Raw genomic sequence first — 25612 nt, 5'->3', positions numbered from 1 at the left:
TCCAATACTGCATCCATTTGTTGAAACATCTCAATTGGTATTCCATTAATTCCTGAAGCCTTCTTTTTCGCCAATGCCTTCAGTGCAGCTTGGACCTCTTCCTTCGGTACCATCAGTTCCTGATCATATGCTACCTCCTGAAATGGTTGAACATCCACCAATTCTTTTTGGTGTAGTGACTATTCCTTCCATCTTCTTCTTTTTTTTTTTTTTTAAGGATTTATTTGGAAATACACAGTATGTGGAGACATTCCTCAAGCCATTTTTCAGCTGGGCAGTGTTGTTCTGTCTATAAACTAAGAACTCCTGGGTTGCAGGGTCACAATAATAGCAAACACATGTACAGTGCTTACTGTGTGCCAGATGCATTTCCAAGTACTTTAAATATATTCCTATCACTGTTGAATCAATTCTGACTCATGGTGACCTCGTGTGTTGCTGAGTAGAACTGCTCCATAGGGTTTTCTTGGCCATAATCTTTACAGGGAAACCCTGGTGGCATAGTGGTTAAGTGCTACGGCTATTAACCAAAAGGTTGGCAGTTTGAATCTGCCAGGCACTCCTTGGAAACTGTATGGGGCAGTTCTACTCTGTCTTATAGGGTCGCTATTAGTTGGAATCAACTTAACGGCTCTGGGTTTTTTTTTTTATTATTAACTTTTATTGAGCTTCAAGTGAACGTTTACAAATCAAGTCAGACTGTCACATATAAGTTTATATACACCTTACTCCGTACTCCCACTTGCGCTCCCCTTAATGAGTCAGCCCTTCCAGTCTCTCCTTTCGTGACAATTTTGCCAGCTTCCAACTCTCTCTATCCTCCCATCCCCCCTCCAGACAGGAGATACCAACACAGTCTCAAGTGACCACTTGATATAGTTAGCTCACTCTTCATCAGCATCTCTCACCTACCCACTGTCCAGTCCCTTTCATGTCTGATGAGTTGTCTTCAGGGATGGTTCCTGTCCTGTGCCAACAGAAGGTTTGGGGACCATGACCGCCGGGATTCCTCTAGTCTCAGTCAGACCATTAATTATGGTCTTCTTATGCGAATTTGGGGTCTGCATTCCACTGATCTCCTGCTCCCTCAGGGGTTCTCTGTTGCGCTCCCTGTGAGGGCAGTCATCGATTGTGGCCAGGCACCAACTGGTTCTTCTGGTCTCAGGATGATGTAGGTCTCCGGTTCATGTGGCCCTTTCTGTCTCATGGGCTCTTAGTTGTCGTGTGGCCTTGGTGTTCTTCATTCTCCTTCGCTCCAGGTGGGTTGAGACCAATTGATGCATCTTAGATGGCCGCTTGTTAGCATTTAAGACCCCAGGCGCCACATTTCAAAGTGGGATGCAGAGTGTTTTCATAATAGAATTATTTTGCCAATTGACTTAGAAGTCCCCTTAAACCATGGTCCCCAAACCCCCGCCCTTGCTCTGCTGACCTTTGAAGCATTCATTTTATCCTGGAAACTTCTTTGCTTTTGGTCCAGTCCAGTTGAGCTGACCTTCCATGTATTGAGTATTGTCCTTCCCTTCACCTAAAGCAGTTCTTATCTACTAATTAATCAGTAAAAAACCCTCTCCCACTCTCCCTCCCTCCCCCCCTCGTAACCACAGAAGTATGTGTTCTTCTCAGTTTATACTATTTCTCAAGATCTTATAATAGTGGTCTTATACAATATTTGTCCTTTTGCCTCTGACTAATTTCGCTCAGCATAATGCCTTCCAGGTTCCTCCATGTTATGAAATGTTTCATAGAATCGTCACTATTCTTTATCGATGCGTAGTATTCCATTGTGTGAATATACCACAATTTATTTACCCATTCATCTGTTGATGAACACCTTGGTTGCTTCCAGGTTTTTGCTATTGTAAACAGAGCTGCAATAAACATGGGTGTGCATATATCTGTTTGTGTGAAGGCTCTTATTTCTCTAGGGTATATTCCGAGGAGTGGGATTTCTGGGTTGTATGGTAGTTCTATTTCTAACTGTTTAAGATATTGCCAGATAGATTTCCAAAGTGGTTGTACCATTTTACAATCCCACCAGCAGTGTATAAGAGTTCCAATCTCTCTGCAGCCTCTCCAACATTTATTATTTTGTGTTTTTTGGATTAATGCCAGCCTTGTTGGAGTGAGATGGAATCTCATCGTAGTTTTAATTTGCATTTCTCTAATGGCTAATGATCGAGAGCATTTTCTCATGCATCTGTTAGCTGCCTGAATATCTTCTTTAGTGAAGTGTGTGTTCATATCCTTTGCCCACTTCTTGATTGGGTTGTTTATCTTTTGTGGTTGAGTTTTGACAGAATCATATAGATTTTAGAGATCAGGCGCTGGTCTGAGATGTCATAGCTGAAAATTCTTTCCCAGTCTGTAGGTGGTCTTTTTACTCTTTTGGTGAAGTCTTTAGATGAGCATAGATGTTTGATTTTTAGGAGCTCCCAGTTATCTGGTTTCTCTTCGTCATTTTTGGTAATGTTTTATATTCTGTTTATGGCTTGTATTAGGGCTCCTAGGGTTGTCCCTATTTTTTCTTCCATGATCTTTATTGTTTTAGTCTTTATGTTTAGGTCTTTGATCCACTTGGAGTTAGTTTTTGTGCTTGGTGTGAGGTATGGGTCCTGTTTCATTTTTTTTGCAAATGGATGTCCAGTTATGCCAGCACCATTTGTTAAAAAGACTATCTTTTCCCCAATTAACTGACACCGGGCCTTTGTCAAATATCAGCTGCTCATATGTGGATGGATTTATATCTGGGTTCTCAATTCTGTTCCATCGGTCTATGTGCCTGTTGTTGTACCAATACCAGGCTGTTTTGACTACTGTGGCTGTATAATAGGTTCTGAAATCAGGTAGAGTGAGGCCTCCCACTTTCTTCTTCTTTTTCAGTAATGCTTTGCTTATCCGAAGCTTCTTTCCCTTCCATATGAAGTTGGTGATTTGTTTCTCTATCACCTTAAAAAATGACATTGGAATTTGGATCGGAAGTGCATTGTATGTATAGATGGCTTTTGGTAGAATAGACATTTTTACTATGTTAAGTCTTCCTATCCATGAGCAAGGTATGTTTTTCCACTTAAGTATGTCCTTTTGAATTTCTTGTAGTAGAGCTTTGTAGTTTTCTTTGTATAGGTCTTTTACATCTTTGGTAAGATTTATTCCTAAGTATTTTATCTTCTTGGGGGCTACTGTGAATGGTATTGATTTGGTTATTTCCTCTTCGATGTTCTTTTTGTTGATATAGAGGAATCCAAATGATTTTTGTATGTTTATCTTATAACCTGAGACTCTGCCAAACTCTTCTATTAGTTTCAGTAGTTTTTCTGGTGGATTCGTTGGGGTTTTCTGTGTATGAGATCATGTCATCTGCAAATAGAGATAATTTTACTTCCTCTTTGCCAATCCGGATGCCCTTTATTTCTTTGTCTAGCCTAATTGCTTTGGCTAGGACTTCTAGCACAATGTTGAATAAGGGCAGTGATAAAGGGCATCCTTGTCTGGTTCCCGTTCTCAAGGGAAATGCTTTCAGGTTCTCTCCATTTAGAGTGATGTTGGTTGTTGGCTTTGCATAGATGCCCTTTATTATGTTGAGGAATTTTCCTTCAATTCCTATTTTGGTGAGAGTTTTTATCATAAATGGGTGTTGGACTTTGTCAAATGCCTTTTCTGCATCAATTGATAAGATCATGTGGTTTTTGTCTTTTGTTTTATTTATGTGGTGGATTACATTAATGGTTTTTCTAATATTAAACCAGCCTTGCATACCTGGTATAAATCCCACTTGATCATGGTGAATTATTTTTTTGATAGGTTGTTGAATTCTATTGGCTAGAATTTTGTTGAGGATTTTTGCATCTATGTTCATGAGGGATATAGGTCTGTAATTTTCTTTTTTTGTAATGTCTTTACCTGGTTTTGGTATCAGGGAGATGGTGGCTTCATAGAATGAGTTGGGTAGTATTCCGTCATTTTCTATGCTTTGAAATACCTTTAGTAGTAGTGGTAGTGGTGTTAACTCTTCTCTGAAAGTTTGGTAGAACTCTGCAGTGAAGCTGTCCAGGCCAGGGATTTTTTCTGTTGGGAGTTTTTTGATTACCATTTCAATCTCTTTTTTTGTTATGGGTCTATTTAGTTGTTCTACTTCTGAATGTGTTAGTTTAGGTAGGTAGTGTTTTTCCAGGAATTCATCCATTTCTTCTAGGTTTTCAAATTTGTTAGAGTACAATTTTTCGTAATAATCTGATATGATTCTTTTAATTTCAGTTGGGTCTGTTGTGATGTGGCCCTTCTTATTTCTTATTCGGGTTATTTGTTTCCTCTCCTGTATTTCTTTAGTCACTCTAGCCAATGGTTTATCAATTTTGTTATTTTTTTCAAAGAACCAGCTTTTGGCTTTGTTAATTCTTTCAATTGTTTTTCTGTTCTCTAATTCATTTAGTTCAGCTCTAATTTTCATTATTTGTTTTCTTCTGGTGCCTGATGGATTCTTTTGTTGCTCACTTTCTATTTGTTCAAGTTGTAGGGACAGTTCTCTGCTTTTCGCTCTTTCTTCTTTTTGTATGTGTGCATTTATCGATATAAATTGGCCTCTGAGCACTGCTTTTGCTGTGTCCCAGAGGTTTTGACAGGAAGTATTTTCATTCTCGTTGCATTCTATGAATTTCCTTGTTCCCTCCTTGATGTCTTCTATAACCCGGTCTTTTTTCAGGAGGGTATTGTTCATTTTCCAAGTATTTGATTTCTTTTCCCTAGTTTTTCTGTTATTGATTTCTACTTTTATTGTCTTGTGGTCTGAGAAGATGCTTTGTAATATTTTGATGTTTTGGATTCTGCAAAGGTTTGTTTTATGACCTAATATGTGGTCTATTCTAGAGAATGTTTCATGTGCGCTAGAAAAAAAAGTATACCTTGCAGTAGTTGGGTGGAGAGTTCTGTACAAGTCAATGAGGTCAAGTTGGTTGATTGTTGTAAGTAGGTCTTCCGTGTCTCTATTGAGCTTCTTACTGGATGTCCTGTCCCTCTCCGAAAGTGGTGTGTTGAAGTCTCCTACTATAATTGTGGAGGTGTCTATCTCACTTTTCAGTTCTGTTAAAATTTGATTTATGTATCTTGCAGCCCAGTCATTGGGTGCATAAATATTTAATATGCTTATATCTTCCTGATCAATTGTCCCTTTTATCATTATGTAGTGTCCTTCTTTATCCTTTGTGGTGGATTTAAGTTTAAGTCTATTTTGTCAGAAATTAATATTGCTACTCCCTTTTTGCTTATTGTTTGCTTGATATATTTTTTTCCATCCTTTGAGTTTTAGTTTGTTTGTGTCTCTAAGTCTAAGGTGTGTCTCTTGTAGGCAACATATAGACAGATCGTGTTTCCTTATCCAGTCCGTGACTCTCTGTCTCTTTATTGGTGCATTTAGTCCATTTACATTCAGGGTAATTATAGATAAATAAGTGTTTAGTGTTGTCATTTTGATGCCTTTTTATGTGTGTTGTTGACAATTTCATTTTTCCACATACTTTTTTGTGCTGAGACGTTTTTCTTAGTAAATTGTGAGATCCTCATTTTCGTAGTGTTTGACTTTATGTTTGTTGAGTCGTTACGTTTTTCTTGGCTTTTATCTTGAGTTATGAAGTTGTTATACCTCTTTGTTGTTACCTTAATATTTACCCCTATTTTTCTAAGTAAAAACCTAACTTGTATTGTCCTGTATCGCCTTGTATCACTCTCCATATGGCAGTTCTATGCCACCTATATTTAGTCCCTGTTTTTGATTATTGTGATCTTTTACATATTGACTTCAATGATTCCCTATTATGAGCTTTTTTTTTTTAATTAATCTTAATTTGTTTTTGTGATTTCCCTATTTGAGTTGATATCAGGATGTTCTGTTCTGTGACCTTGTGTTGTGCTGGTATCTGATATTATTGATTTTCTGACCAACGAAATTCCTTTAGTATTTCTTGTAGCTTTGGTTTGGTTTTTGCAAATTCTCTAAGCTTGTGTTTATCTGTAAAGATCGTAATTTCGCCTTCATATTTTAGAGAGAGTTTTGCTGGATATATGATCCTTGGCTGGCAGTTTTTCTCCTTCTGTGTTCTGTATATGTCATCCCATTGCCTTCTTGCCTGCATGGTTTCTGCTGAGTAGTCTGAACTTATTCTTATTGATTCTCCCTTGAAGGAGACCTTTCTTTTCTCCCTGGCTGCTTTTAAAATTTTCTCTTTATCTTTGGTTTTGGCAAGTTTGATTATAATATGTCTTGGTGTTTTTCTTTTTGGATCAATCTTAAATGGGGTTCGATGAGCATCTTGGATAGATATCCTTTCGTCTTTCATGATGTCAGGGAAGTTTTCTGTCAGGAGATCTTCAACTATTTTCTCTGTGTTTTCTGTCCTCCCTCCCTGTTCTGGGACTCCAATCACACGCAAGTTATCCTTCTTGGTAGAGTCCCACATGATTCTTAGGGTTTCTTCATTTTTTTTAATTCTTTTATCTGATTTTTTTTTTCAGCTATGTTGGTGTTAACTCCCTGGTCCTCCAGATTTCCCAGTCTGCATTCTAATTGCTCGAGTCTGCTCCTCTGACTTCCTATTGCAATGTCTAATTCTGTAATTTTATTGTTAATCTTTTGGATTTCTATATGCTGTCTCTCTATGGATTCTTGCAACTTATTAATTTTTCCACTATGTTCTTGAACAATCTTTTTGAGTTCTTCAACTGTTTTATCAGTGTGTTCCTTGGTTTTTCTGCAGTTTGCCTTATTTCATTTCTGAGGTCATCCCTGATGTCTTGAAAAAAAAAATTTTGTCTTGAAGCACTCTGTAAATCCGTTTTTTATATTCTGTATCTGATAATTCCAGGATAGTATCTTCATTTGGGAAAGATTTTGATTCTTTTGTTTGGGGGAGTGTAGAAGCTGTCATGGTCTGCTTCTTTATGTGGTTTGATATCGACTGCTGTCTCCGAGCCATCAGTAAGATATAAAAAATAGTAGTGGTTTATTCTGTAATTGCTCACTGAGTCTTATCTTGTTTTGTTTTCTTTCAATATACGTGGTTGGGCTACTAGATTGTGCTGTCTTGTATGTTGTAGCCCTTGACTTACTTATGACCTATTACCAGCTGGTTTGGGCTGTTGCCAGATATATATGCCTGAGTCTATTCACTATTCTTGAGTAGAATCTGATTTTGGGTCATCAAGTGTGTGCTGCACCCTAACACCTATCCACCTCGAGAAGTAGTGGTGATAGTTGTGTGCACCAGATTCTATTAGCAGCTGGGGTTCACCCTCCAGGGGGGCCAGGATGCTGACAGGCTTCCCCCAAGTGCCAGTGAGGTAGGTGTGTCTCTATTCCTGTAGCCCTTGGTGGGAGGGCACTGCACCTGTACCTTAGGCCCCCAATGCAAGTACCTCTACTGATTGGTAGGTGTCACCCTCCTTAGACCCCTAAGGCAAGAGGCTAGGTGGTCTGGGGGGAGCTTCAGCCCTCAGTTCCCTGTTGTGGGTCAGTTAGGGCTCTGTTGAATAAGCAGAGATATCAGACCGGGGAAACTTGTTTTTCCAGAAAATCCGCTAAAAAAAAAATGCAGTCAGATCCCTATCAGACCTGCCTTTGGATTATAACCGCCACCTTGTTCCCTGTAAGGATGAAAGTCTGAGATTTGGATCATATATGCTTGGCTGTAGCTGTTTCTGTGTTTTTAGTCCAATTAGGGATGGATTTTTGGTCCCTGGGTTTTTTGTTGTTCCTTCTCTCAGGCCGGAAGGATGGGTTAGGAAAAGACCAAAAAAAAAAAAAGGGAAAAGCAAAGCCGCCACGGAGCCAGAGCCGCTCTCCCTCTGGCTCAGGAAATTCCAATGTTAACGAAGCCGCCTGGGAAGGGTGGGGGAGGGTTCAGAGAAACAGGAGAGTAAAAAAAAAAAGCACCCTGGAATATAGCCAAAGTTGCTTATCTTGCTTGGAATGACTATTTTATCTGAGACTCCTGAGGGGCGTGTCGCCTATGTGTGGTGGCTGTGTGGAGATTGTCCCTGGGGGTCTGGTCTGCTGAAGCCACGGTCAGATCCTCCGCTGCCAATCCAAAGCCCAGCAACAAGGTTCCCCTGCTCGGACGCTGCACTCCCGGCTCCAAAATCAGTCGCTGCCTCCCGGGGACTTCTTGTCCCACCAGCCGTGTCGCCGCGCCCTCCCCGCGGACCGGCTGGGCCCCCTCCCAGGGTTAGTTCAGGGGAATAGGGCTACACCCTGTGCTTGCGCTGTGACAGCACCCAGTCAAAAGCCCGGCGCCAAGGTTCCCCGGCTGGGACGCTGCACTCCTGGCTCCAAATCCAGTCACTGCCTTCCGGGGACTTCTCCCACCAGTCACGTCGCCACTCCGCCCACGCAGACTGGCTGGGCCCCCTCCCGGGGTCAGTTCAGGGGGGTAGGGTTGCACCCCTTGTTTGTGCCATCACAAGTTTTTTAAGTTCAGCTCCCCTGGGCCCAGACCTAAGCCCGGCGCCAAGGTTGCCTGACTGGGACGCTGGCTCCAGGCTCTGAAAACAGTCGCTGCTTCCCCGTATTTGTTCGTTCTCCGTCTCTAAGCCTGTGTTTGTTGTTCAGGGTTCGTAGATTGTTATGTATGTGATCAATTCACTTGTTTTTCCGAGTCTTTGTTGCAAGAGAGATCCGAGGTAGCGTCTACCTAGTCCGCCATCTTGGCCCCGCCTCCCCTTCCATCTTCTTTTGATGCTTCCTGCTTCATTTAATTTCCCCATAGAATTCTTCAATATTGCAACTTGAGAGTTGGATTTTTTCCTCAGTTATTTCAGCTTGAGAAATGCCAAAAGTGGTTTTTTTTTTTTTTTTTTTTGGTCGTAGTTCATGGAACGTTAAAGCGAAGACATCAGAGTCAAGAGCAGTCAGGTGTGGGAGCCAGCCATGTGGGTAACTACAAGAGCCGGCCAGGCAGAGGGAAGAGCAAGGATCCTTGGAGGACCCCAAGGAGGCCACTGAGGCTGGAGGTGACCAGGCAGAGAGAAGGGCAAGAGGTGAGGTAATGAGGCGAAGTAGGGGAGGTGAAGGGGCAGATTCTGAGGGTTGTAAAGGGCAAGACACTCACAACTAGTTAAACCCTGGTGGAGTAGTGGTTAAGTGCTATGGCTGCTAACTAACAGGTCAGCAGTTCAAATCTGCCAGGCGCTCCTTGGAAACTCTATGGGGCAGTTCTACTCTGTCCTATAGGGTCGTTATGAGTCGGAATCGACTCGACGGCAGTACATATTATGATAGAGGAAATAAGAGAGATTGTCCAAAGTGTCAGCCTTTTCTCATCTGATATTACACCGAAGTCTGAATTAGAAATGATGAGGAAGCTTTCTTTGCCTTTCTAGTCCATCACCACTGCTCTTCTGCACAGGCAATTACATCAGAGGAGACCAGTACTCTTAGATTGCCCCTTTGGGGCAGGAAGATCACTCCTTTGTCAGCACTCTCAGTAACTGAGAGTTTCTGCCCAGCCAAGCCCTTGAAATGGGAAGAGGTGAAGTCAAGTAGAAGATTCCTGAGGTCAACACATTACCTGACCCCTTGGTTTGTAACCTAATACTGTCCGCAGCAAAACTTATGCAGCACACAGAAAGACCCAGGTTGACATCACCCACCAGATTCCCGGCTGCTGTCAGAGCTGTAGACCACCCTTCACTCACAGGACCAGGAGGAGCTACAGGTGAGGGAACAGGTTTACCCTTTCATCCCTTGTGTTTCTATTTCTATTTGTTTGTTGTTCTGTTTAATTCTGAAACATTTGTCTTCAGGGCATACTATCTTTTCCCCAAAGCCAAGGGGAGCTGGTGAAGTGGGTCTCGCTGGTCTCTCTGGAGAAGGAGGTGGAAAATATCCAGCAGAGGAAGGCAGGATGAATTTTTCGCTCAAACACTAAAACACTTTGCTCTGGGACTCTCTTTCTTAATTCCCAAGAAACAATTCTTAAGGTCAGTGCTCCAGAAATAATATAGATCTGAAAATAAAGGAATCAAGGGATATTGTTTCATCTCTTGAGGAACAAAACAAAAGTGTTATCATTTGGTGATGGTCATGAGGCAGCACTCCCAAACATGAGAATCAAAATAAGAGAAGCTTTTAATGATGGGATTTGTAATTAACCTCCAAAGTCACCCTTTGCCCCCAGCACACAGTGACTTAGTGGATAGGACTGAGCAGAGCTGCACACAGTGTGAGTGTGGGTTCTAGGGCTTCCAGGTTTCTCCAGACCTGCTGCATCACCTCATAACACAGCATCCAGAAGGGGAAGTCACAAAGACAGAGGGGGTGTCCTATCCAAAATTTTGTAGCCCTCAGCTTTAAAGGTGAAATGTGCCCTGGCTGAAGTCAGGTGGGGCTGGTCCCAATAACAGTCCTAACACCCCTGTGGAGATGGCTCCTTAGGCTATGATAGTCAGCATGCTTAAATGCCTGCATCACAAAATGGAGTGTCCTTATTCTGATTTGATGCCCAAATTAAGGGGAAAAAGTTGAGTATTTTTGAAAGATACGGAAATATCTCAAGAAGCTACACAAAGAAACCTGAGATGGGTGGATTTGGAGGAAAATGAGATGAATTGCTGTCAGGGCCACCTTTGGGTTCTCTTGTTGTTGTTGTTCCCTGCTATCCAGGTGGTTCCAACTTGTAGGGACCCTATGTACAATAGAATGAAACACTGCCTGGTCTTGAGCCATCCTCATAGTCATTATTTTTGAGCCCATTGTTGTGGCCACTGTGTCAATCCATCTCATTGAGGGTCTTCCTGTTTTTGTTGACTCTCTTCCAAGTATGATGTCCTTCTGCAGAGGCTGGTCCCTCCTGATAACATGTCCAAAGAGTGTGAGAGGAAGTCTTGCCATCCTCCCTTCTGAGGAGCATGCTAGGTGTATTTCTTCCAAGACGTTTCTTCGTTCTTCTGGAAGTGCATGGTATATTCACTCAGCCTACAGATTGAATAAGTATGGTGAAAGGCTACGACCCTGATACACACCGTTCCTCATTTTAAACCATACGATATCCCCTTGTTTATTCAAATGAGTGCCTCTTGGTCTATGCACAAGTTCCACATGAGCACATTTAAGTGTCCTAGAATTTCCATTCTTCGCACTGTTATCCATAATTTGTTATAACCCACACAGCTGAATACCTTTGCATAGACAGGGCTATCGCAACACAAACAGTGAAAGTCAGAAGATGATGAAATGATATTGCCCACGATTTGAAAGTAAACACCTCCCAACCTAGGATTCTACAGCTACTGAATATACCTTCAACAAAAAGTAAAGTAAAAACATTCTTTTGAGAGATTCTTACACCAGCAGATCCACAAAATGGAAATTTTGAAGTAACAAAAATAGGGAACTGTGGGTAAATCTAAATAAATATCTACTTTATAAAAGAATAATATTAAGATGTGCTGGTAATTGAATATTAATAATTTTATATATTTTAAAAAAATTAGGGGTGCTAAATTGAAATTGGTTGAAGTAGCTTCTGGAAAGAAGGCAAAACTGGACACACTGACATTAGACCTGGCTAAGCGAGGGGTTGTGATGTGGTAGCAACAGTGTTGACGTCTTCTAACTTCAGGGAGAGTGAGAGTGAGCAGCAGCAGCCCAAGGCTGAGCCCTGCGAGGCAGAGGTCAGACGTGCCTCCTCTCTCCAACCTTTTGACCAATTCTGACACCAGCCATCCTCCCCACGGCACTCTCTCTTCTCTGCTGGGCTTGATAACTCATTGCAGTGGCCACACAGAACTCACAGACCATACTCACAGTTATATGATTTTTTAGGGAAGTAACATTTAACATGAGATCAGGATTAACGTGGCAGTAACAGGAACAGGGCCAATGTCAGCAAGCACACAGGCAGGGTCTGTGAGGATCCCGAAAGTGGAAAACACACCCTTCCCTTTGTACTGAAGAACAGCTTTCTCTCCCTTTCGCATGGGCATGCAGCCTTCTCTCAGCCCCCTCAGGACAGGCTCTTCTATGCCTCAGCACAGGCTCCTCTCAGCCCCCTCAGGACAGGTGTCCTCTTGGCTCCCTCAGGACAGGCATCCTCTCGGCCCCCTCAGGACAGGTGTCCTCTTGGCTCCCTCAGGACAAACTTCCTCTCAGCCCCCTCATGACAGGCATCCCCTCGGCCCCCTCAGGACAGGCTCCGCAGGACAGGAGATTTAAACACTGGTTATTTATTTTTTTTTTTTTTATCTAAAATGAGGGGGGATAAAGGCATGAAGTGACGGGCTTCTATGCTTTCATGAGTGTGCTTAGACTCAAAATGCGGGGGACAAGGGAGGGTCCCCACTGAATAGATTCCTCCTTTTCTGATTGGTCTGCAGAAGGGATGTTGGGGGAAGATGCTGATACGATTATACGATTCAATTGTGAGTGTTGATTGTTAACAGGGTTAACTGTGATTGCAAAAACTGGAATTGTAGAAGCTAAGTGTGGAAGAGTGGACTAAGGGGGAGACACTGCTAGACTGGAGGGCCATGGCTGAATCTAAAGTCCCTCAAGAGTTTTGCTGTATTGATATGAGTGGGATGCAGACCCCAAATTCTTGTAAAAAGACCAGGCTTACTAGTCTGATTGAGACTAGAAGAACCCCAGAGGTCATGGTCCCCAGACCTTCTGTTAGCCCAATACGGGGACAGTTCCCAAAGCCAACTCTTCAGACAGGGATTGGACTGGACTATGGGTTAGAAAATGATACTGGTGAGGAGTGAGCTCCTTGGATCAAGGAGAAACATGAGTATGTGGGTAGCTCCTGCCTGGGTAGAGATGACAAGGCAGAGGAGGGCAGAAGCTGGGCGAGTGAACACGAAAATAGAGAGTGAAGGGGAGGAGTGTGCTGTCTCATCAGGGGGCGAGCAACTAGGAGTATATAGCAAGACATATGTAAGTTTTTGTATGAGAGACTGAGTTGGTTTGTAAACTTTCACTTAAAGCACAACAAAAATTAAAAAAAAAAAGAGTTTTGCTATACTGATATGTTGAGAGGCTCAGAACAAGGGAATAGTAACCTCTTAGTTAATAAATTTTATCAGATGCCAGAAAGGGTGAAGCCAAGGCGACTTTTGAAGAATCTGACCAGATCAGATGGACACTTGCAGCAGACCTGTGTGGCAGGTTCCTGAATGACCTCGCTTTCAGAGGAGATCTTACAATACCAATGAACTAATTGTTAATGACTGAAGTGAACTAAGAATGTAATATTCGTGGTAAAATGTATGGTGAGGGTGAAGTAACCCTTGGACTGTTATATATGTGAAAGAACCTATGGCCAAGAGACCAGATAGTGGTGTGTGGTGAAATGAGTTTATGTGATCTTTTGCCTCAGTTCTGTAAAAAAGAGAGAAAAAGAAAACAGCTTGGGAGATTTTTCCCCTGGGCCCTGAGGAATTGTTACTGTTGCCCAGGGAAGAAGCCAGTCCCTGCTGGCAGGAAATGACAGTTATTATGCAAATAGACAGAGCCACTTGTGAAAGGATTGGTCAGTTTACTCCAGTGAGGGGATTGGTCAGTTATTATGCAATTAAGGTGCATAAAATCCACCCAATAGGTTATGCCACTTGACTACATAAGCAGCCATCCCACACAGGTTGAAGGGGGACCTCACTACCAATGAGAAGAGCCTGTAGCGGAGTGCATCCTTTGGACCCGGTGCTGAGAACCTTCTAGATCCAGGAGACAGAGAGGCCCTAACACTGGAGATGGCATGAGATGACAAGAAGTGACATCAAGCATGGCAGAGACACAGTGACAGCAGAACCAGGAGACCAGTGGGAGATGGCGTGGTGGGCTTTGTGGCCCATGGAGTAAGGCAGCCACAGTGCACTTGGCGACTCAAGGGGCAAGACAGCTGAGTGCCTCTGGGCAGGAGGCTTACTGGTAGAGTGGGGTGCCTCGGGCGGGCACTTGTCAGCTGAGCTGAAGGAATTGAAACATTTGCGCAAGTAGGGTAAGGGCCAACAGGAAGCCTGTTCGAAGGGGACCAAGAGGTGGCCTGTCCTCAGGGGGCCCAGTGGAGTCTGCATTGCCAGCTGAGAGAGAAAGAGAAAGAGAGAGAGCTGGCCTTCACTAAAGAAGAGAAGGACGTGCTCTCCACCTTTGGGAGCCTCAGAGACCTTGCCTCTGTGCTTCACTGATCCTGTTCCCGTTACTTCCAAGTTAATCCTGATTCAGAGTTACTTCCCTGATGAACCCCACAGCTGTGAGTGTGGCCTGTAAGTCCTGTGTCACCTCAGCAACAAATTGTCCAACCCAGCAGAGAAGTGGAGAGTGCCGTGGGAGGGATGGCTGGTGTCAGAATCGGTAAAAAGGTTGGAGACAGACCTCCACCTCATAGGGAGTAACTTTGGGCTGATCCTGATGGTGGTTCTCATTCTTCCTGAAGCTACGTGGGGTCTGACACTATTGGTAATACATGACAGGAATGAAAGTTTTTTGTTTTGTTTTTTAACTTTAACTTCACCAAAAGGAATAAACCAAAGAGAGAATAACTTTCAAAACGACAAAAGAAAGAAAAAGGACAAAGTATTTAAAATAATCTGCGAGAAAGTAGAAAAATCAGAATAAAGCACTTAGTAACATGAAAGCTTGAACCCCAACATGTCAGTATTACCTTAAATATAAACAGACTAAACCCTCCAGTTTAAAGAGTGATGGTCAAACGGGAAAACAAAGTATAGCCCAAACTTTATGCTCTTTGCACTAACTGCATCTAAAATAAAAGTCCACAGAGAGTTTGAAAATGAAATAATGGGAAGAAGTAAAATTGTAAACGTGGACCAAAAGAAATCTGGATAAACCTGCATGCAAAAAATATTCCTAGAGTGTAAGAAGAAAAGTCATTTCGTAAATTAAAGTCTGAATCCCACAGAAAATGTTCAGATTTCCAAGCCTGGAGCGCGACCTACAGGCAGGCAGGAGAGAAGCACTATCTGTTAAGAGAGTGCTCAGAGGGCGTACGTCACTAAGACGTGGGTAGAAGGCCAAGGCAGCATCTCTGTAGGGGAAGAAAGCTGAACTGGGTCTATTCTAGCTCCCATAGAATGGGAAAGGGACAAGACTGGGTCTTCAAAGACAGGACACACCAGTGAAGGTATCCGTGTTTAAATGGACAGTCAGCACGTTTCACTACTAGCTGCATAAATGGGGGTTAAAAATGACGTAAAACCTACCATCTGGGATGCAATGGGCTTGCATGTGAGGGTGTGTATATGTGTGCACCTGCAGGTGGGTGTGTATTACCAATATTGCAAAACGATATCTATACCGAGCCAGTCAAGGGCTGACAATCTTTAAGAAAGTTGATATAAACTGGGAAATCTTTTGGTTAATATGCCACGGAGCAGTACAAATGTTTAAAAAATAAAAAAACAGCAACACTCTTTTAAGAATTTGCCGTACATGGATCATTCAGCAAAATGAGAAGAAATGGCCGTTTAGTAAAATATGAGCTGAAACTAAAATTAAATAACTGTAAACGTATTACTATCTGTTCAAGAGAAGGAGGGGCATACAGCAATATGATGGCGATGCTGAAGGTAATTGGCTCATTTATGATTTCAATGAAAGATTGGTTGAGTCCCACTGGGCATCATCCTTTGAGGACACGAGATGGAAGAATAAAAGGAGAGTTTCAGCACTCAGGCCAATTCTAAAAATAATGTGGGAAAAGATGAAACTGGAAAGTCTGCTCTATTGTATGCTTCCTGCATGTACTCAGGAAGGACTGGCTTGGGGAGGAGCCATGTAATGGGTGTGGGTAAAACACCAATGAGTAAGACACTCTCCCTTTCACTTAAGTGCCGTCCAGAGTATTTTTCCCACCAGATGAGTACTGAAAGGTCACATGTAAACATAAATATTAATGCTTCTTAGGTTCTTGTGGCCTTGTTAACATTCCTTTTTATTTAAATTGTTTTTCCTTTTTGTGGTTTCCACTTTCTAAATAGTCAGTGAAAACAAGAAGACAGAAAGAAAGTGGTGAAAAGAGATAGCCACTGAAGTAAATTTGAAATTCAGAGCGGTTGTCGCACCGTGGCCCTTTGGGTAGACCCTGAGGCCGGATTCTTTTGCTAACCTAGACCGCCAGGTGGATCTGGAGGAGGGGTCTTGAGACCGATCGTTAGGAACTCCTTTGGGATACAGACGCTCCGTGGGCCCTTGACTCAATGAATAGAGTCGTTCAACTCACTAACCTGACAGAGAGAGCACGAGAGGAATTCACAGCCTGAACTTACAGAGCGGTCAGAGAAAGGGCCTGACCTGGTGCTCGCCCTCGGAATGGACCTGTTCTCTGTGCCCTCGCTCCTTAGGATCTGCGGACTGGGATGGAGTGTGAGGATGGTGGGGTAAGGGGGTTGTCTCTGACTATTGTGACAAAAAGCTCACCCCATATTTTTGTGTTAACAGGAGTCACCTCTGCAGCAGAACCCAGGGATAACTACAATGTACTTGTGTTTCAGACCCTAAAACTGACCATGCAGTCCTGATGACAATAGGCAGTGTGACCGGCAAATACAGCAATGGATAGCATACCTCCTGAAGACTGTTACAGATGTTCTTTCAAGTACAAAAAGTCGTTGCTTCTATCATCCTATTCATGAGCCTCTGTGGTTGGTGGGGAATGCAACGGTCAGCTGGCTGCTTGGCTTCTGTATCAGGAGGAACCCCTTCTCTCTCGGTCTACATCCCACACTTGGCGATCACTGACTCCATCACCGCCCTGTGCAACGTGGTGACAGGCCTGTGTTACCGTGTGCAATTGCTGCACGTGTATGTAGACTTTGTCGCCTATATCTTCTACATCGTGGGTCTGAGTTCCTGATGGCCTTTAGCACAGAGCGCTGTCTCTTGGTGCTCTTCCCCCCCCCAGTACAAATGCCACCACCCTGCATACCTCTCTGCCATCGTGTGTGCTCTCATGTGGGGACTGCCATTACTGTGTGCAACAATGGAATTGATATGCACTTGGGTTGTAGCATTAACATGTAAAATCATGGATCACATCTACATGGTCTATTTCCCCCTCACATGTGTGGTGATGTGTGTGTCCAGCCAGGTTCTCCTCCTCCAGGTCCAGTGATGCTCCCAGGGATGGAAGCCGACCAAACTCTACCTGGTCATTCTGCTCACCATCTTGGTGTTCCTCATCTTCACCTTTACTGTGAGTGTAAGCTTGCTATTTTTCATTGACTCTCACAAAAATCTGCCCGTTGTCTATTCCTTATGTTGCATACTGTCCTCTGTCAACAGTGGCATCAATCTGATCATATACTTTGCTGAGAGTCAGGGGCAACAGCATCTGAGGAATTCCCTCAAAGTTGCTCTCCAGAGGGCCCTGGATGATGAGGCTGAACTGGGCAGGGAGGCAACAGTGTCCACCTCAGTCTCCGTGGAGATGCTCACTGAGACACACAGCAAGTCAAGGTGTCTTCCATACCGTAACATGTGAGTGGGCCAGTGTTCTGGCTCTTTGTCTCTCAAAAAAGAAGCACAATAAGACCCTGTGATGGTTAATTTTATGTGTCAGCTAGGCTGTGGTTCCCAGTTATTTGGCCAAACACTAGTTGCTGTCATGGAGTAAATATGTGTGATTAAATCAGTTGGTCTTGGGTAGAACAGATTATTTTCCATAATGAAATGTAATGTAATGCAATGTAATAATCTTTCATAATGTAATCTAATGTAATTACCTTCCAAAATGCAATCTAATACAAAGTAATCATGTTCCATACTGTAATGTAACGCAATCATATTTCATAATGTAATGTAATATAATCACCTCCCCGTACGTAAATGTATGACCTTCCATAATGTAATGTAATATACTCACTTTCCAGAATGTAATGTGATATAATCACTTTCCAGGGTGTAATGTAATATAATGTAATTACTTTCCATGGTGTAATCTCATGTAATGTAATGCAATGTAATCACTTCCAGAATGTGGTATAATGTAATCACATTCTGTAATGTAATCTCATGTGATGTAGCCAATCAAGTGTAGAGTGGGTCCTAAACCTAATCTGTTCCAAGTTATAAAACGACTAGAATAGAAACAGAGGCATACACAGGAACAAAAGGAAGACAGATAATGGAGACAAGTGCATCCATAAGGATTTCAGGCCACTACTAGAAGCTGAAATAGACAAGGAAGGCCCTCCCCTTAAAGCCACACCATGAAGACAGACTTCTTTCCTCCTGAACTGTGAGGAAATAAATTTCTGTTCTAAAAACCCACTTGTAGTATTTATGTTACGGCAGCAGCACTAGGTAACTAAGGCAGAACCACATGTCCTGAATATAAGATGAATAAATGTGCTCGTTTTGGATAATTTTTGACATTTTAAATTTGTAGTTAAAAGTGGATTATTTTATTGTGTCTATTTTCAACTGAGTATAGATCCATTGTGTTAACCTTGCTGCCCATTTCTTGGTTAATACTGTCTTTCTATATTTTCCAGAATATTCTACCCCAAGTGGTCAAGTTGAGTACACAACTCACATGCTCAGAGATTCCTTCAGCTTGGACCAGTCGCCAGCTCTGCTCTGCCCACTCCTGGCCTCTGACCCTTGACCTTACATCAGGCTGCCCTGTCAACACTGAGGAGACTCCTACAGGGTCGTGTGCCTCAACATCCCAACTCCAAAGCCCACTTGTCCCCCACTGTGTTAGAGGCGATGCCTGAGATAATAGTGATCAAATATCTTTTACTAAAACCGATTGCCATTGAGTTGATTCTGACTCATAGCGACGCTGTAGGGCAGAGTAGAACTGCCTCCATAGGATTTCCAAGGTTGTAAATCTTTATGGAAGCAGATTCTCACATCTTTCTCCCACAGAGCTGCTAGTGGGTTCAAATAACTGACCTCTTGGTCAGCAACCAAGCACTTAACCACTACACCAGCCTATTTCTGTAACTGTTCTTGATATTGAAGGTCCAAAGGCCTAATCCTAATTAAACTACATTTTCAACTTGATTTCCTGAGGCTTCCCCATGGTCCAGGCTTCAACAAAAGACAACTGCTTTTGCTTCTTCCACACATTGAGGCCAGAGAGTATCTTCTCTATGATTCTAATTATTTTCTTTTCATTGAGGCGATTTATATGGGCCAGCATATGGTCTATGTCGGTGAGCACACCATGTGGACTTAGAAAATGAATTGTATTCTGCAACTTCTGAGCTCTATAAGTACTCATCAGGACAAGTCCTTAATAGTGTTGTATCCATGTCCTATAGATTGACTGATTTTCTTTCTCGTTTTTCAATCATTTTCTGAGAGTGGGCTATTAAAAATCTTTAGCCATGATTGTAGACCTGTCTGCTTCTTTCATTTTGTCAAGTTTTGCTTCCAGTGATTTGAAGATCTATTTTCAAGCACATACAATTTATGATTGTTATCTACAAGTGCCACTTTCACTTACATGTCCGCTTGTCTGGTATTGTGTTTATCTATCAAGCTGTTTCCAGTTCAGGCAAGGAAACTCAGAATACTATTAACGGTGCCCCCTCAAACTCCATCAGCTGCTGCAGTAGCTGGGAACACTGGTCTGCAGTCTTGCTATTTGGATCTGACTGTCAGAGTCAGTCTGGGAGATGAACCCAAGGTAGTTATTTCTGGGCTCAGAACACACCTGCTGGTGTTGGCTGTGGCGGCTTTTCCTGCAGCACAAAGGAGTGTAATGAATCACTTTACCTGGTGGGTCAGGTGTAGCCCTTCTATTTTACCAGCCTCTCACTCTAGAATCTTCTATAGATCATAATTGTCAAACCCTCAATAAATGGACGGTCCTAGATATCTTATCCCCTGACCCATCTCTGCTTTCAGACTGTGGATTCTTCTATGCCCTCGCCTAATCAATGAGAATGAGTATTTTTTTCCTGATCCCAAGAACCAGGATAGAGCCCTCCCTTCCAAAAGTATCCCTGAGAAGTCTCAATGTAAAGCTATTTATCTCTGCCTACCCAAGAGATGAAGTATTGGTTCAGCGGTTGAATTCTTGCCTTGCATATGGGAGGCCCAGGTTCGATTCCCAGTCAGTGTACCTGATGCATAGCCACCACCTGTCAGTGGAGGCTTGCATGTTGCTGTGATGCTGAACAGGTTTAAGCGAAGCTTCCAGACTAAGACAGACTGGAAATCTACTTCTGAAAATCTTATGAATCACAGCAGTCCAATTCATAATCAATCATGAGGACGGTGCAGAACAAGGCACTGTTTTGTTCTGTTGTGCTTGGTGTTGCCATGAGTTGGGCAACAACCCAAGAGATAGGAATACAGAGGAATCTGCTCACTAGGTCTTGTCTCAAAGGCCATACTCTTGGAAAAGTCTCTTTGAACTTCAAATTTTTGTTGTTGTTGCTTGGTTTCTTCGAGTCGGCTCTGATTCTTAGAGTCTTTATATATAACAGAGCAAAATGTTGCCTGGTTCTGCACCATCCTCACAATTATTGCTATATTTGAGCTCATTGTTGCTGTCACTGTCAATCCATGTCATTGACCCTCTACTTTACCAAGCATGATGTCCTTCTCCAGTGATTGGTCTGTTCTGATGACGGTCCATCTTCACTTCTAAGGAGCATTTGGCTGTACTTCTTCCAGGAGAGATTTGTTCATTATTCTCGCAGTTCATGGTATATTCAATATTCTTCACCAAAACCACGACTCAAATGCATCCATTCTTCTTCCATCTTCCCTTTTCATTGCCCAGCTTTCACATGCATGTGAGGGGATGAAAAATACCACGGCTTGGGTCAGGTGCACCTTAGTCATCAAGTGACATCGTTGCTTTTTAACACTTTAAAGAGGTCTTTTGCACCAGATTTTCCCAATGCAATATGTCTTTTGATTTCTTGACTGCTGCTTCCACGGACATTGATTGTGGATCCAAGTAAAATGAAATCTTTGACAACTTCAATTTTTTCCCCATTTATCATGTTATTCAAATAATCAATTTTCTTAATGGCTATGTGCCTGAGACGTTGTCAGTTCTGGCACGCCTTCAGCAGCAGTGGTTCAAATCACTTATAAATACATCCTTGATAAATATATGGACTTATAAATATAATTGAGCCAAAGATGAATACTTGTATATTATTTTAGCTATCATTTATGTTTTTACTTAAAAGCTTATTATTAATTTTATTTTGCCTTATGAATTGTGGGGGTCTTTCAGTTCCACATTTGTCTATTACCATTTTTGCTGGGTATGTGCAGGGAACAGTTAACATAGCAGGCCTGAGATTGCCATCCTTATAAAGGCCTCCTTGCAAGGTTGCAGTGTAGGCTATGCCAAATATAAGTCTTAAATTTTGGACTGTGTGCTAGGCAGAGGGTATCTATATGACTATAATAATATGACTAGACCCCAATAAAACTTTGAGCACTGAGTCTCTGATGATCTTCCCTGGCAGACAATACTTCACATGTTGCAGTGAGTTGAATAATGTCCCCCAAAATCCATGTCCACCTTATTTGACCTTATTTGGAATAAGGGTCTTTGCAGATGTCAATGAGTCAAGGATCTCAAGATGAGATCCTGCATTTAGGGTGGGCCCTAAATCCAATAGCTAGTGTCCTTATAAGAGAAAGAAGGGGAGATCTGATATACAAAGAGCAGAAACAAAGAAAAGGTAATGTAAAGGTGGAGGTAGAATTGGGGCAATGTATCTACAAGCCAAGGAATGCCAAGGATTGCTAGCAACGACAAGAAGCTAGGAGAGAGGCATGGAACAGGTTGTTTCTCGGTGCCTCCAGAAGGAACCAACACTGCTGACACCTTGATTTTGAACTCTGGCCTCTAGAACTGTAAGATGATAGGTTTCTGTTGTCTTAAGTCAGTTTGTGGTAATTTGTTATGGCAGCCACAGGAAACTAGTAGACATGTATTGTCCAAATTTGATGCTGGAGGAATTAAGTGTGTCCTGTGTGACTCCACTGGGTGAGGACTCTGGACTGTGTACCCGGTCTCCAGACTTTGCTCCATGTGGCTTTTCTCTTTGCTTGTTTTGCTTTGCAACCTCTCACTGTAGTAACTCTTAGCCCCGAGTACGATTATATGTTGAGTCCTGTGCATGCTTCTAGAAAAATCAATGAACCCGGGCTTGGTCTTAGGGACCCCGACACAGGGTTAATACACATGTGAGCCCCTCTGTATAGAACACTGATCCCAGGACATCTAGTTATCATCTACTTTTCTTTGAATGTCCAGCTTCTGTAAAAGGGTATCATCTTCTACAGGGAGATCTCCTAGAATCCCTACCACATTCAGGATTAAAAAAAAATCCTCTAGTCACGCCCATAATCCCCTGCTCTCCTCCTAGTGACTTTTGCAGTATAATCTCATAGTTTATGCTGTTGCCTTTTTGTTCTACTAGGAAATTTTAGGGGCAGGAACTAGATTAGTTTCCTTGTACGTTGTTGTTAGGTGCCATCAAGTCGGCTCTGACCCATTGCAACCTCATACAATGGAACAAAATATTGCCCAGTCCTGTGCCATTCTCATAATCATTGCTATGGTTGAGCCCATTGTTGCAACCACTGTGTCAATCTATCTCATTCAAGGTCTCCTTTTTCACTGACCCTCTACATTGCCAAGCATGATGTCCTTCTCCAGGGATTGACCCCTCCTGATAACATGTCCAAAATACATAAGATGAAGTCTTGCCGTCCTCACTTCTAAGGTGCATTCTGGCTGTACTTCTTCCAAGACAGATTTGTTTTTTTGTCGAAGCAGTTGCTGGGACATCGGAACTCTTACGCACTGCTGGTAGGAATGCAAAATGGTACAATCATTTTGGAAAATGATATGGCACTTTCTTAAAAAGCTAGAAATAGAGGCAGAGCCAAGATGGCAAACTAGTCAGATGCACTAAGCCAACCTGCTGCAACAAAGACCTGAAAAAACAAGTAAAACAGATATGGATGTCAATCCTGGAACCCTGAGCCTTAAGTGAAGGGATAAAGTATTAGATCAGAAGTCACAGAGGAGAGGAAGAAACTGGTAGAAAACAGGGAAGTAATAGAGATACTGAGTGGAGGTTCCTGGCCAAACAGTATGACTCAGTGTAGCCATGCTGGAGTAAAACCAACAACTCCGCATGCAGAAAGGACATCTCCACAAAATTCCCAATAGGAGACAGAAGTACAGTGTGGACACACCCAGGGCTAAGTAAGACCACATTTGCTGGCTGCAACCAAAGGAGGAGCCCAGACTTTCTCACCTGGTAACCCCAGGAACACATTCCTACACCCCATCCCTCTGTTGAACAGCAGCTATGACAACCCCATCCTGCAACCCCGACTGCTGGAAAACACAGTACCAACCCACCCTATTTATTGCCCTCTTCCATCTAGTCCCCTCTGCCCCTGCCTTTATCCCCCTTCTACCTCTCCTGCTCTTCACTGGTCGTGGTCCTGAGGCGACATGGCCAGAACCCAGGCTCTCCTCTGGCAGCTCCAGACCCCTTCTACTACATGCTGCAGCCCTGGGGGGGACCCATTATGGATACCATGCCCTTCTCCACTGGTTCTGGACCCATTCTGCTGCCTGATATGGCCCTGAGGGGACACAACCCAGACACCAGACCTCTCCCCATCATCTCTGGACCCCTCTCACTGCCCACTGTGGCCAAAAGGGGACATGGGCCAGACGCCAGTCCCCTCCCTTCCAGCACCAGACCCCTCATGCCATCTGCTGCAGTCCCAAGGGGACCCTGCCTGGTTCACACTGCAGACAAATGACGTGTCTCCACCACTTCCCCCTGCTAGACCTGCCCTGCTGCACTGTAGCTGAGCAACCGGCCATGCACACCTATTGTGGCCACACATAAGCAAGCAACACCCAGACATAACCAAGCCAAAAAAAAAGCAGGACAAAACAAACAAACCTACAATCAGTAAATAAAGAAAATAATATCTGAATATTTCAGAGCCAACAGACAACATGAAAACATATAAAAAACAAGACAAGATGGCTCCAGTATATGACCAGAATAAAGCATCAGTTGTTCTTCCAGCAAAAGAAAAGGCACTGGGACTACCTGATAGGGAATTCAAAAGTCTAATATTCAAGGCTCTTCAAGAGATTAGGAAGGAGATCAAGGACAATGTAGACAAAATCAAAGAAAACACAGACAAAACCAACCAAACCATAAGTAAAATCAAGTAAAACACAGACAAAGCAATAGAAGAATTCAGGAAAATAATACAAGAACAAAGTGCCAAAATAAATAATTAGAAATCATACAAAAACAGCCATTAAAAATCCAAAAGATGAACAACAAAATTTCAGGAATGGACAATGTGATAGGAGGTTTTAGTAGCAAATTTGAAACAATGGAAGACACAATCAGTGAAATCGAAGACAAATCCATGGATGTTACATTGTTTGAGGAAAAATCAGAGAAGAGAAAGAAGAAAACCTAAGAACTATGTGGAATACAATCAAGAGCAAAAATTTGCAGACAATCAGAGTTCCAGAACAGGGGGAGAAATAAAAAATACAGAGAGGATCATTGAAGATGTGGCAACAGAAAACTTCCCTAATATCATGAAAGAAGAAAAGCCGGCCATTCAAGAAGCTCAACAAACCCCATACAGGAGGGACTCCAAAAGAAAGTCACCAAGACATATCATAATCCCTCTCACTAAAACCAAAGACAAGGAAAGAATCCTGAGAGCTGCTCAAGAAAAATGAAAATCATATACAAAGGGGAAACAATAAGACTAAGCTCTGATTACTCAGCTGAAACTATGTAGGCAAGAAGACAATAAGGCGATGTACATAAAACCTTGAAAGAAAAATATTGCCAACCAAGAATAATATATCCTGCAAAACTCTCTCAAATATGATGGAGAAATTAGGACATATCCAGATAAACAGAAATTAAGGGAATTTGTAAAAACCAAACCAAACTTACAATAATTATTAAAGGGAGTCCTTCAGCTAGAGGACCAACAACATCAGACAACAGCCTTAATCTAGGACACAGGTCAGTATCAGCCAAATACTGACTGAGGTAATGAAATCTCAAGGATAAAACAAAATGAAAGATTTGAAATAGAGAACTAGAAACAATCTGTAAATGACGACAACATCAGAACAACAAAAAGAGGAACTCACGGTATAGGTTAAGAACTTTCAAATGGAGAGGAAATCAAGGCTATATCAAGTAATAAAATACTGGTTCAAACTTATGAAGATAAGGGTAAATTTCAAGATAACTACAGAGAAAGTTAACAAATCTAGTCGTCAAATCAAAGAAGAAAAATAAAAAGTCTCAGTAAACCAAAATCTACAATAACTAAAGAAATGAAAAGAAATTTCGCAAACAAAAGGAACTCAGTACAGGAGAGTGAAAAGAACAAAGAAAACATCAGCACACCACACACACACACACACACACACACACACACACACAAACACTACAAAATAAGTGCAATAAGCTAACACCTATGAAGATCACACCAAATGCAAAAGGCTAAAGTGTACCCAGAAAGAGACAGAGAGTGACAGAATGGATTAAAAAAAACAGGACCCATCAATATGCTGTCTACAAGAGACACACCTTAGGC

This window comes from Elephas maximus, chromosome 7 (assembly GCF_024166365.1).
Source record: "Elephas maximus indicus isolate mEleMax1 chromosome 7, mEleMax1 primary haplotype, whole genome shotgun sequence".
NCBI classification, from domain to species: Eukaryota; Metazoa; Chordata; class Mammalia; order Proboscidea; family Elephantidae; genus Elephas; species Elephas maximus.
Note: the sequence above shows the minus strand (reverse complement) of the source record.